Below are 14,457 nucleotides of genomic sequence, written 5' to 3' on the forward strand. Positions count from 1 at the left end.
CTGTGTTAGCCTGCTGAACTAAAGACATCACCAGACTGTGTTAGCCTGCTGAACTAAAGGCATCACCAGACTGTGTTAGCCTGCTGAACTAAAGACATCACCAGACTGTGTTAGCCTGCTGAACTAAAGACATCACCAGACTGTGTTAGCCTGCTGAACTAAAGACATCACCAGACTGTGTTAGCCTGCTGAACTAAAGACATCACCAGACTGTGTTAGCCTGTTAAGGACATCACCAGACTGTGTTAGCCTGCTGAACTAAAGGCATCACCAGACTGTGTTAGCCTGTTAAGGACATCACCAGACTGTGTTAGCCTGCTGAACTAAAGGCATCACCAGACTGTGTTAGCCTGCTGAACTAAAGACATCACCAGACTGTGTTAGCCTGCTGAACTAAAGACATCACCAGACTGTGTTAGCCTGCTGAACTAAAGACATCACCAGACTGTGTTAGCCTGCTGAACTAAAGACATCACCAGACTGTGTTAGCCTGCTGAGCCTGCTGAACTAAAGACATCACCAGACTGTGTTAGCCTGCTGAACTAAAGACATCACCAGACTGTGTTAGCCTGCTGAACTAAAGACATCACCAGACTGTGTTAGCCTGTTAAAGACATCACCAGACTGTGTTAGCCTGCTGAACTAAAGGCATCACCAGACTGACATCACCAGACTGTGTTAGCCTGCTGAACTAAAGACATCACCAGACTGTGTTAGCCTGCTGAACTAAAGGCATCACCAGACTGTGTTAGCCTGCTGAACTAAAGACATCACCAGACTGTGTTAGCCTGCTGAACTAAAGACATCACCAGACTGTGTTAGCCTGCTGAACTAAAGACATCACCAGACTGTGTTAGCCTGCTGAACTAAAGACATCACCAGACTGTGTTAGCCTGCTGAACTAAAGGCATCACCAGACTGTGTTAGCCTGCTTAAGACATCACCAGACTGTGTTAGCCTGCTAAAGGCATCACCAGACTGTGTTAGCCTGCTGAACTAAAGACATCACCAGACTGTGTTAGCCTGCTGAACTAAAGACATCACCAGAGACTGAACTAAAGACATCACCAGCCTGCTGAACTAAAGACATCACCAGACTGTGTTAGCCTGCTGAACTAAAGACATCACCAGACTGTGTTAGCCTGTTGAACTAAAGACATCACCAGACTGTGTTAGCCTGTTAAAGACATCACCAGACTGTGTTAGCCTGTTAAAGACATCACCAGACTGTGTTAGCCTGCTGAACTAAAGACATCACCAGACTGTGTTAGCCTGTGTTAGCCTGCTGAACTAAAGGCATCACCAGACTGTGTTAGCCTGCTCTAAAGACATCACCAGACTGTGTTAGCCTGCTGAACTAAAGACATCACCAGACTGTGTTAGCCTGCTGAACTAAAGGCATCACCAGACTGTGTTAGCCTGCTGAACTAAAGACATCACCAGACTGTGTTAGCCTGCTGAACTAAAGACATCACCAGACTGTGTTAGCCTGCTGAACTAAAGACATCACCAGACTGTGTTAGCCTGCTGAACTAAAGACATCACCAGACTGTGTTAGCCTGCTGAACTAAAGACATCACCAGACTGTGTTAGCCTGCTGAACTAAAGACATCACCAGACTGTGTTAGCCTGCTGAACTAAAGACATCACTGTGTTAGCCAGACATCACCAGACTGTGTTAGCCTGCTGAACTAAAGACATCACCAGACTGTGTTAGCCTGCTGAACTAAAGACATCACCAGACTGTGCTGAACTAAGGACATCACCAGCCTAGCCTGAACTAAAGACATCACCAGACTGTGTTAGCCTGCTGAACTAAAGGCATCACCAGACTGTGTTAGCCTGCTGAACTAAAGACATCACCAGACTGTGTTAGCCTGCTGAACTAAAGACATCACCAGACTGTGTTAGCCTGCTGAACTAAAGACATCACCAGACTGTGTTAGCCTGCTGAACTAAAGACATCACCAGACTGTGTTAGCCTGCTGAACTAAAGACATCACCAGACTGTGTTAGCCTGCTGAACTAAAGACATCACCAGACTGTGTTAGCCTGTTAAAGACATCACCAGACTGTGTTAGCCTGCTGAACTAAAGGCATCACCAGACTGTGTTAGCCTGCTGAACTAAAGACATCACCAGACTGTGTTAGCCTGCTGAACTAAAGACATCACCAGACTGTGTTAGCCTGCTGAACTAAAGACATCACCAGACTGTGTTAGCCTGCTGAACTAAAGACATCACCAGACTGTGTTAAAGACATCACCAGACTGTGTTAGCCTGCTGAACTAAAGGCATCACCAGACTGTGTTAGCCTGCTGAACTAAAGACATCACCAGACTGTGTTAGCCTGCTGAACTAAAGACATCACCAGACTGTGTTAGCCTGTTAAAGACATCACCAGACTGTGTTAGCCTGCTGAACTAAAGGCATCACCAGACTGTGTTAGCCTAAAGACATCACCAGACTGTGTTAGCCTGCTGAACTAAAGACATCACCAGACTGTGTTAGCCTGCTGAACTAAAGACATCACCAGACTGTGTTAGCCTGCTGAACTAAAGACATCACCAGACTGTGTTAGCCTGCTGAACTAAAGACATCACCAGACTGTGTTAGCCTGCTGAACTAAAGACATCACCAGACTGTGTTAGCCTGCTGAACTAAAGACATCACCAGACTGTGTTAGCCTGCTGAACTAAAGACATCACCAAAGTTACATCACCAGACTGTGTTACTGAACTAAAGACATCACCAGACTGTGTTAGCCTGCTGAACTAAAGACATCACCAGACTGTGTTAGCCCTGAACTAAAGACATCACCAGACTGTGTTAGCCTGCTGAACTAAAGGCAAAGACATCACCAGACTGTGTTAGCCTGCTGAACTAAAGACATCACCAGACTGTGTTAGCCTGCTGAACTAAAGACATCACCAGACTGTGTTAGCCTGCTGCCTGCTGAACTAAAGACATCACCAGACTGTGTTAGCCTGCATTAAAGACATCACCAGACTGTGTTAGCCTGCTGAACTAAAGACATCACCAGACTGTGTTAGCCTGCATCACCAGAACTAAAGGCATCACCAGACTGTGTTAGCCTGCTGAACTAAAGACATCACCAGACTGTGTTAGCCTGCTGAACTAAAGGCATCACCAGACTGTGTTAGCCTGCTGAACTAAAGACATCACCAGACTGTGTTAGCCTGCTGAACTAAAGACATCACCAGACTGTGTTAGCCTGCTGAACTAAAGACATCACCAGACTGTGTAGCCTAGCCTCACCAGACTGAACTAAAGACATCACCAGACTGTGTTAGCCTGCTGAACTAAAGACATCACCAGACTGTGTTAGCCTGCTGAACTAAAGGCATCACCAGACTGTGTTAGCCTGCTGAACTAAAGACATCACCAGACTGTGTTAGCCTGCTGAACTAAAGACATCACCAGACTGTGTTAGCCTGCTGAACTAAAGACATCACCAGACTGTGTTAGCCTGCTGAACTAAAGGCATCACCAGACTGTGTTAGCCTGCTGAACTAAAGACATCACCAGACTGTGTTAGCCTGCTGAACTAAAGACATCACCAGACTGTGTTAGCCTGCTGAACTAAAGACATCACCAGACTGTGTTAGCCTGCTGAACTAAAGACATCACCAGACTGTGTTAGCCTGCTGAACTAAAGACATCACCAGACTGTGTTAGCCTGTTAAGGACATCACCAGACTGTGTTAGCCTGCTGAACTAAAGGTATCACCAGACTGTGTTAGCCTGTTAAGGACATCACCAGACTGTGTTAGCCTGCTGAACTAAAGGCATCACCAGACTGTGTTAGCCTGCTGAACTAAAGGCATCACCAGACTGTGTTAGCCTGCTGAACTAAAGACATCACCAGACTGTGTTAGCCTGCTAAAGGCATCACCAGACTGTGTTAGCCTGCTGAACTAAAGACATCACCAGACTGTGTTAGCCTGCTGAACTAAAGACATCACCAGACTCTGTTAGCCTGTTAAAGACATCACCAGACTGTGTTAGCCTGCTGAACTAAAGGCATCACCAGAAGTTAGCCTGCTGAACTAAAGACATCACCAGACTGTGTTAGCCTGCTGAACCACCAAAGGCATCACCAGACTGTGTTAGCCTGCTGAACTAAAGACATCACCAGACTGTGTTAGCCTGCTGAACTAAAGACATCACCAGACTGTGTTAGCCTGCTGAACTAAAGACATCACCAGACTGTGTTAGCCTGCTGAACTAAAGACATCACCAGACTGTGTTAGCCTGCTGAACTAAAGACATCACCAGACTGTGTTAGCCTGCTGAACTAAAGGCATCACCAGACTGTGTTAGCCTGCTGAACTAAAGACATCACCAGACTGTGTTAGCCTGCTGAACTAAAGACATCACCAGACTGTGTTAGCCTGCTGAACTAAAGACATCACCAGACTGTGTTAGCCTGCTGAACTAAAGACATCACCAGACTGTGTTAGCCTGCTGAACTAAAGACATCACCAGACTGTGTTAGCCTGTTAAGGACATCACCAGACTGTGTTAGCCTGCTGAACTAAAGGCATCACCAGACTGTGTTAGCCTGTTAAGGACATCACCAGACTGTGTTAGCCTGCTGAACTAAAGGCATCACCAGACTGTGTTAGCCTGCTGAACTAAAGGCATCACCAGACTGTGTTAGCCTGCTGAACTAAAGACATCACCAGACTGTGTTAGCCTGCTAAAGGCATCACCAGACTGTGTTTGCCTGCTGAACTAAAGACATCACCAGACTGTGTTAGCCTGCTGAACTAAAGACATCACCAGACTGTGTTAGCCTGCTGAACTAAAGGCATCACCAGACTGTGTTAGCCTGCTAAACTAAAGGCATCACCAGACTGTGTTAGCCTGCTGAACTAAAGACATCACCAGACTGTGTTAGCCTGCTGAACTAAAGGCATCACCAGACTGTGTTAGCCTGCTGAAAACATCACCAGACTGTGTTAGCCTGCTGAACTAAAGACATCACCAGACTGTGTTAGCATGCTGAACTAAAGACATCACCAGACTGTGTTAGCCTGCTGAACTAAAGGCATCACCAGACTGTGTTAGCCTGCTGAACTAAAGACATCACCAGACTGTGTTAGCCTGCTGAACTAAAGACATCACCAGACTGTGTTAGCCTGCTGAACTAAAGACATCACCAGACTGTGTTAGCCTGTTAAAGACATCACCAGACTGTGTTAGCCTGCTGAACTAAAGACATCACCAGACTGTGTTTGCTATCTGCTGGTTACTGGTCCAACACTCGAACCACTAGGCTACCTGCTGGTTACTGGTCCAACACTCGAACCACTAGGCTACCTGCTGGTTACTGGTCCAACACTCTAACCACTAGACTACCTGCTGGTTACTGGTCCAATGCTCTAAACACTAGGCTACCTGCCTCTAACCACTAGACTACCTGCTGGTTACTGGTCCAACACTCTAACCACTAGACTACCTGCTGGTTACTAGTCCAACACTCTAACCACTAGAAGACCTGCTGGTTACTAGTCCAACACTCTAACCACTAGGCTACCTGCCTCTAACCACTAGGCTACCTGCTGGTTACTGGTCCAATGCTCTAACCACTAGACTACCTGCCTCTAACCACTAGACTACCTGCTGGTTACTGGTCCAACACTCTAACCACTAGGCTACCTGCTGGTTACTAGTCCAACGCCAACCACTAGACTACCTGCTGGTTACTGGTCCAACACTCTAACCACTAGAGGACCTGCTGGTTACTAGTCCAACACTCTAACCACTAGGCTACCTGCTGGTTACTGGTCCAATGCTCTAACCACTAGGCTACCTGCTGGTTACTGGTCCAATACTCTAACCACTAGACTACCTGCTGGTTACTGGTCCAACACTCTAACCAGTAGGCTACCTGCTGGTTACTAGTCCAACGCCAACCACTAGACTACCTGCTGGTTACTGGTCCAACACTCTAACCACTAGAGGACCTGCTGGTTACTAGTCCAACACTCTAACCACTAGGCTACCTGCTGGTTACTGGTCCAATGCTCTAACCACTAGGCTACCTGCTGGTTACTGGTCCAACGCTCTAACCACTAGGCTAACTGCTGGTTACTAGTCCAACGCCAACCAGTAGACTACCTGCTGGTTACTAGTCCAACGCTCTAACCACTAGGCTACCTGCTGGTTACTGGTCCAACACTCTAACCACTAGGCTACCTGCTGGTTACTAGTCCAACACTCTAACCACTAGACTACCTGCTGGTTACTAGTCCAACACTCTAACCACTAGGCTACCTGCTGGTTACTAGTCCAACACTCTAACCACTAGGCTACCTGCTGGTTACTAGTCCAACACTCTAACCACTAGGCTACCTGCTTCTAACCACTAGGCTACCTGCTGGTTACTGGTCCAACACTCTAACCACTAGGCTACCTGCTGGTTACTGGTCCAATGCTCTAACCACTAGGCTACCTGCTGGTTACTGGTCCAACACTCTAACCACTAGGCTAGCTGCTGGTTACTAGTCCAACACTCTAACCACTAGACTACCTGCTGGTTACTAGTCCAACACTCTAACCACTAGGCTACCTGCTGGTTACTAGTCCAACACTCTAACCACTAGGCTACCTGCTGGTTACTAGTCCAACGCTCTAACCACTAGGCTACCTGCTGGTTACTGGTCCAACACTCTAACCACTAGGCTACCTGCTGGTTACTAGTCCAACACTCTAACCACTAGGCTACCTGCTGGTTACTGGCCCGATGCTCTAACCACTAGGCTACCTGCTGGTTACTAGTCCAACGCTCTAACCACTAGACTACCTGCTGGTTACTGGTCCAACACTCTAACCACTAGACTACCTGCTGGTTACTGGTCCAACACTCTAACCACTAGACTACCTGCTGGTTACTGGCCCAACACTCTAACCACTAGACTACCTGCTGGTTACTGGCCCAATGCTCTAACCACTAGGCTACCTGCCGGTTACTAGTCCAACGCTCTAACCACTAGACTACCTGCTGGTTACTGGTCCAATGCTCTAACCACTAGATGAAGATGAGAACATTAACTTTTTGTCTAAGATGTTCATAAGTGGTCAAAGTAGCTGATTCGTGTCAAAAGTTACAGAGAAAGTTGGATGTCACAATGGGGAGCTTTAGAAACCTGATGAAATGACAAGAAAAACAGCCCCAGAACATTATTCCTCCTCCACCAAACTTTACAAATGCACTATGCATTGGGGCAGGTAGCGTTCTCCACCAAACTTTACAAATGCACTATGCATTGGGGCAGGTAGCGTTCTCCACCAAACTTTACAAATGCACTATGCATTGGGGCAGGTAGCGTTCTCCACCAAACTTTACAAATGCACTATGCATTGGGGCAGGTAGCGTTCTCCACCAAACTTTACAAATGCACTATGCATTGGGGCAGGTAGCGTTCTCCACCAAACTTTACAAATGCACTATGCATTGGGGCAGGTAGCGTTCTCCACCAAACTTTACAAATGCACTATGCATTGGGGCAGGTAGCGTTCTCCACCAAACTTTACAAATGCACTATGCATTGGGGCAGGTAGCGTTCTCCACCAAACTTTACAAATGCACTATGCATTGGGGCATTGCACTATGCATTGGGGGTAGCGTTCTCCACCAAACTTTACAAATGCACTATGCATTGGGGCAGGTAGCGTTCTCCACCAAACTTTACAAATGCACTATGCATTGGGGCAGGTAGCGTTCTCCACCAAACTTTACAAATGCACTATGCATTGGGGCAGGTAGCGTTCTCCTGGCATCCAAACCCAGTTTCTTTCAGCAAATGGTGAAGCGTGATTCATCACTCCAGAGAACGCGTTTCCCCTGCTCCAGAGTCCAATGGGGCGAGCTTCACACCACTCCAGAGAACGCGTTTCTCTGCTCCAGAGTCCAATGGGGGCGAGCTTCACACCACTCCAGAGAACGCGTTTCCCCTGCTCCAGAGTCCAATGGCGGCGAGCTTCACACCACTCCAGAGAACGCGTTTCCCCTGCTCCAGAGTCCAATGGGGGCGAGCTTCACACCACTCCAGAGAACGCGTTTCCCCTGCTCCAGAGTCCAATGGGGGCGAGCTTCACACCACTCCAGAGAACGCGTTTCTTCTCTGCTCCAGAGTCCAATGGGGGTGAGCTTCAACCACTCCAGAGAACGCGTTTCCCCTGCTCCAGAGTCCAATGGGGGCGAGCTTCACACCACTCCAGAGAACGCGTTTCCCCTGCTCCAGAGTCCAATGGGGGCGAGCTTCACACCACTCCAGCCAACGGTTGGCTTCGCGCATGGTGATCTTAGGCTCGCGTGCGGCTGCCTGGCCGTGGAAACCCATTTCATGAAGCTCCCGACGAGTTATTGTGCTGATGTTGCTTCCAGAGGCAGTTTGGAAACTCGGTAGTGAGTGTTGTCAACCGAGGACAGACGATGGAAACTCGGTAGTGAGTGTTGTCAACCGAGGACAGACGATGGAAACTCGGTAGTGAGTGTTGTCAACCGAGGACAGACAATGGAAACTCGGTAGTGAGTGTTGTCAACCGAGGACAGACGATGGAAACTCGGTAGTGAGTGTTGTCAACCGAGGACAGACGATGGAAACTCGGTAGTGAGTGTTGTCAACCGAGGACAGACGATGGAAACTCGGTAGTGAGTGTTGTCAACCGAGGACAGACAATGGAAATTCGGTAGTGAGTGTTGTCAACCGAGGACAGACAATGGAAACTCGGTAGTGAGTGTTGTCAACCGAGGACAGACAATGGAAACTCGGTAGTGAGTGTTGTCAACCGAGGACAGACAATGGAAACTCGGTAGTGAGTGTTGTCAACCGAGGACAGACAATGGAAACTCGGTAGTGAGTGTTGTCAACCGAGGACAGACCATTTCTACGAGTTACGCTCTCCAACGCACAGAGGTTCCCGTTCTGTGAGCTTGTGTGGACTACCACTTTGCTGCTGAGCCGTTGTTGCTCCGAGGCGTTTCCGGATCAAACAGGGACATATTGAAAGGAGTATTGAAGGCCCCAAGAACCAGACCATACAGGGATATATTGAAAGGAGTATTGAAGGCCCCAGACCATACAGGGATATATTGAAAGGAGAATTGAAGGCCCCAGGAACCAGACCATACAGGGACATATTGAAAGGAGTATTGAAGGCCCCAGACCATACAGGGACATATTGAAAGGAGTATTGAAGGCCCCAGACCAAACAGGGATATATTGAAAGGAGTATTGAAGGCCCCAGACCAAACAGGGATATATTGAAAGGAGTATCAAGGCCCCAGGAACCAGACGATACAGGGATATATTGAAAGGAGTATTGAAGGCCCCAGACCATACAGGGATATATTGAAAGGAGTATTGAAGGCCCCAGGAACCAGACCATACAGGGATATATTGAAAGGAGTATTGAAGGCCCCAGACCAAACAGGGATATATTGAAAGGAGTATTGAAGGCCCCAGGAACCAGACCATACAGGGATATATTGAAAGGAGTATTGAAGGCCCCAGACCATACAGGGATATATTGAAAGGAGTATTGAAGGCCCCAGACCAAACAGGGATATATTGAAAGGAGTATTGAAGGCCCCAGGAACCAGACCATACAGGGACATATTGAAAGGAGTATTGAAGGCCCCAGACCATACAGGGACATATTGAAAGGAGTATTGAAGGCCCCAGGAACCAGACCATACAGGGATATATTGAAAGGAGTATTGAAGGCCCCAGACCATACAGGGATATATTGAAAGGAGTATTGAAGGCCCCAGACCATACAGGGATATATTGAAAGGAGTATTGAAGGCCCCAGGAACCAGACCATACAGGGACATATTGAAAGGAGTATTGAAGGCCCCAGACCATACAGGGATATATAGAAAGGAGTATTGAAGGCCCCAGGAACCAAACAGGGATATATTGAAAGGAGTATTGAAGGCCCCAGGAACCAGACCATACAGGGATATATTGAAAGGAGTATTGAAGGCCCCAGACCATACAGGGACATATTGAAAGGAGTATTGAAGGCCCCAGGAACCATACAGGGATATATTGAAAGGAGTATTGAAGGCCCCAGGAACCAGACCATACAGGGACATATTGAAAGGAGTATTGAAGGCCCCAGACCATACAGGGACATATTGAAAGGAGTATTGAAGGCCCCAGGAACCAGACCATACAGGGATATATTGAAAGGAGTATTGAAGGCCCCAGGAACCAGACCATACAGGGACATATTGAAAGGAGTATTGAAGGCCCCAGGAACCAGACCATACAGGGACATATTGAAAGGAGTATTGAAGGCCCCAGACCATACAGGGACATATTGAAAGGAGTATTGAAGGCCCCAGACCAAACAGGGATATATTGAAAGGAGTATTGAAGGCCCCAGGAACCAGACCATACAGGGATATATTGAAAGGAGTATTGAAGGCCCCAGGAACCAGACCATACAGGGACATATTGAAAGGAGTATTGAAGGCCCCAGACCATACAGGGATATAGGTTTACAGTATCTCTTCACCATTCTAGGTTTACAGTAACACCCTGTTCAGTGTGATTCTCTTCACCATTCTAGGTTTACAGTAACACACCCTGTTCAGTTGTATTCTCTTCACCATTCTAGGTTTACAGTAACACACCCTGTTCAGTGTGATTCTCTTCACCATTCTAGGTTTACAGTAACACACCCTGTTCAGTTGTATTCTCTTCACCATTCTAGGTTTACAGTAACACACCCTGTTCAGTTAGATTCCCTTCACCATTCTAGGTTTACAGTAACACACCCTGTTCAGTTGTATTCTCTTCACCATTCTAGGTTTACAGTAACACACCCTGTTCAGTTGGATTCTCTTCACCATTCTAGGTTTACAGTAACACCCTGTTCAGTTGGATTGTCTTCACCATTCTAGGTTTACAGTAACACACCCTGTTCAGTTGGATTCTCTTCACCATTCTAGGTTTACAGTAACACACCCTGTTCAGTTGGATTCTCTTCACCATTCTAGGTTTACAGTAACACACCCTGTTCAGTTGGATTCTCTTCACCATTCTAGGTTTACAGTAACACACCCTGTTCAGTTGTATTCTCTTCACCATTCTAGGTTTACAGTAACACACCCTGTTCAGTTGGATTCTCTTCACCATTCTAGGTTTACAGTAACACACCCTGTTCAGTTGGATTCTCTTCACCATTCTAGGTTTACAGTAACACACCCTGTTCAGTTGGATTCTCTTCACCATTCTAGGTTTACAGTATCTCTTCACCATTCTAGGTTTACAGTATCTCTTCACCATTCTAGGTTTACAGTAACACCCTGTTCAGTTGGATTGTCTTCACCATTCTAGGTTTACAGTATCTCTTCACCATTCTAGGTTTACAGTAACACCCTGTTCAGTGTGATTCTCTTCACCATTCTAGGTTTACAGTAACACACCCTGTTCAGTTGGATTCTCTTCACCATTCTAGGTTTACAGTAACACACCCTGTTCAGTTGGATTCTCTTCACCATTCTAGGTTTACAGTATCTCTTCACCATTCTAGGTTTACAGTATCTCTTCACCATTCTAGGTTTACAGTAACACCCTGTTCAGTGTGATTCTCTTCACCATTCTAGGTTTACAGTAACACCCTGTTCAGTTGTATTCTCTTCACCATTCTAGGTTTACAGTAACACACCCTGTTCAGTTGGATTCTCTTCACCATTCTAGGTTTACAGTAACACCCTGTTCAGTTGATTCTCTTCACCATTCTAGGTTTACAGTAACACACCCTGTTCAGTTGGATTCTCTTCACCATTCTAGGTTTACAGTAACACCCTGTTCAGTGTGATTCTCTTCACCATTCTAGGTTTACAGTAACACCCTGTTCAGTTGTATTCTCTTCACCATTCTAGGTTTACAGTAACACACCCTGTTCAGTTGGATTCTCTTCACCATTCTAGGTTTACAGTAACACACCCTGTTCAGTTGGATTCTCTTCACCATTCTAGGTTTACAGTAACACACCCTGTTCAGTTGGATTCTCTTCACCATTCTAGGTTTACAGTAACACACCCTGTTCAGTTGGATTCCCTTCACCATTCTAGGTTTACAGTATCTCTTCACCATTCTAGGTTTACAGTAACACCCTGTTCAGTTGATTCTCTTCACCATTCTAGGTTTACAGTAACACACCCTGTTCAGTTGGATTCTCTTCACCATTCTAGGTTTACAGTAACACCCTGTTCAGTGTGATTCTCTTCACCATTCTAGGTTTACAGTAACACACCCTGTTCAGTTGGATTCTCTTCACCATTCTAGGTTTACAGTAACACACCCTGTTCAGTTGGATTCTCTTCCCCATTCTAGGTTTACAGTAACACACCCTGTTCAGTTGGACCCCTTCACCATTCTAGGTTTACAGTATCTCTTCACCATTCTAGGTTTACAGTAACACCCTCACCATTCAGTCAGTGATTCTCTTCACCATTCTAGGTTTACAGTAACACCCTGTTCAGTTGTATTCTCTTCACCATTCTAGGTTTACAGTAACACACCCTGTTCAGTTGGATTCTCTTCACCATTCTAGGTTTACAGTAACACACCCTGTTCAGTTGGATTCTCTTCACCATTCTAGGTTTACAGTCACCCTGTTCAGTGATTCTCTTCACCATTCCAGGTTTAAACACACCCTGTTCAGTTCAAGATTTCTTCACCATTGGAAGAATATTGAACATTTTTAAAACCCTGTTCAGTTGGATTCTCTTCACCATTCTAGGTTTACAGTAACACACCCTGTTCAGTTGATTCTCTTCACCATTCTAGGTTTACAGTAACAAACCCTGTTCAGTTGGATTCTCTTCACCATTCTAGGTTTACAGTATCTCTTCACCATTCTAGGTTTACAGTAACACCCTGTTCAGACCATTCAGGTTTACAGTAACACCCTGTTCAGTTGGATTCTCTTCACCATTCTAGGTTTACAGTAACACACCCTGTTCAGTTGATTCTCTTCACCATTCTAGGTTTACAGTAACACAGACCTGTTCAGTTGGATTCTCTTCACCATTCTAGGTTTACAGTAACACCCTGTTCAGTTGTGATTCTCTTCACCATTCTAGGTTTACAGACACCCTGTTCAGTTGGATTCTCTTCACCATTCTAGGTTTACAGTAACACACCCTGTTCAGTTGGATTCTCTTCCCATACAGACCAGACAGGGTTTACAGACCTGTTCAGTGGGAGACTGAAACACACCTCACCTGGTGAACTCAGACTTTTTAAAGTGGACAGAATATTGAACTTTCAAACATGTCTATTAATGACAGACCTTCAGAAAGTTCAGACAGAGGTAACACCCTTCAGTTGAAAACTTCACCAGGTAAACAGACAGGTAAAAATTCAGGCAGAACACAGACCAGAGGTTTACAGACAGGGTCAGTTAGACACCTTCACCTGGTGAACTACAGACCAGACAGGGGATTACAGACAGGGTAGGGGGGAGACTGACCACACCTCACCTGGTGAACTACAGACCAGACAGGGGATTACAGACAGGGTAGGGGGAGACTGACCACACCTCACCTGGTGAACTACAGACCTTCACCAGACAGGGTTTAATTCAGACAAACCACAGACCAGAGAGACAGACAGGGTGTTAATTCAGACCAACACAGACTGTTCAGTTGAGACAGACCAGACAGGTGTTAGGGGGAGAGACCACACCTCACCAGTGAACTACAGACAGATTCAGACTTCACAGACCAGGGAGACAGACAGGGTGTTAATTCAGACTTCAACACAGACCAGAGAGACAGACAGGGTGTTAATTCAGACAAACACAGACCAGAGAGAGACAGACAGGGTGTTAATTCAGACAAACACAGACCAGAGAGACAGACAGGGTGTTAATTCAGACAAACACACAGACCAGAGAGACAGACAGGGTGTTAATTCAGACAAACACACAGACCAGAGAGACAGACAGGGTGTTAATTCAGACAAACACACAGACCAGAGAGAGACAGACAGGGTGTTAATTCAGACAAACACAGACCAGAGAGACAGACAGGGTGTTAATTCAGACAAACACACAGACCAGAGAGACAGACAGGGTGTTAATTCAGACAAACACACAGACCAGAGAGACAGACAGGGTGTTAATTCAGACAAACACAGACCAGACAGACAGACAGACAGACAGGGACAGGTTAATTCAGACACAACAGACAGGGTGTTAACAGACAAAGACCAGACCAGGGAGACAGACAGGGTGTTAATTCAGACAAACACAGACCAGAGAGACAACTAACAGACCAGACCAGGGAGACAGACAGGGTGTTAATTCAGACAAAACAGACAGACCAGAGAGACAGACAGGGTGTTAATTCAGACAAAGACACAGACCAGAGAGACAGACAGGGTGTTAATTCAGACAAACACAC

Source organism: Oncorhynchus keta, unplaced genomic scaffold, assembly GCF_023373465.1.
Source record: "Oncorhynchus keta strain PuntledgeMale-10-30-2019 unplaced genomic scaffold, Oket_V2 Un_contig_2177_pilon_pilon, whole genome shotgun sequence".
In the NCBI taxonomy this organism is placed as follows: domain Eukaryota; kingdom Metazoa; phylum Chordata; class Actinopteri; order Salmoniformes; family Salmonidae; genus Oncorhynchus; species Oncorhynchus keta.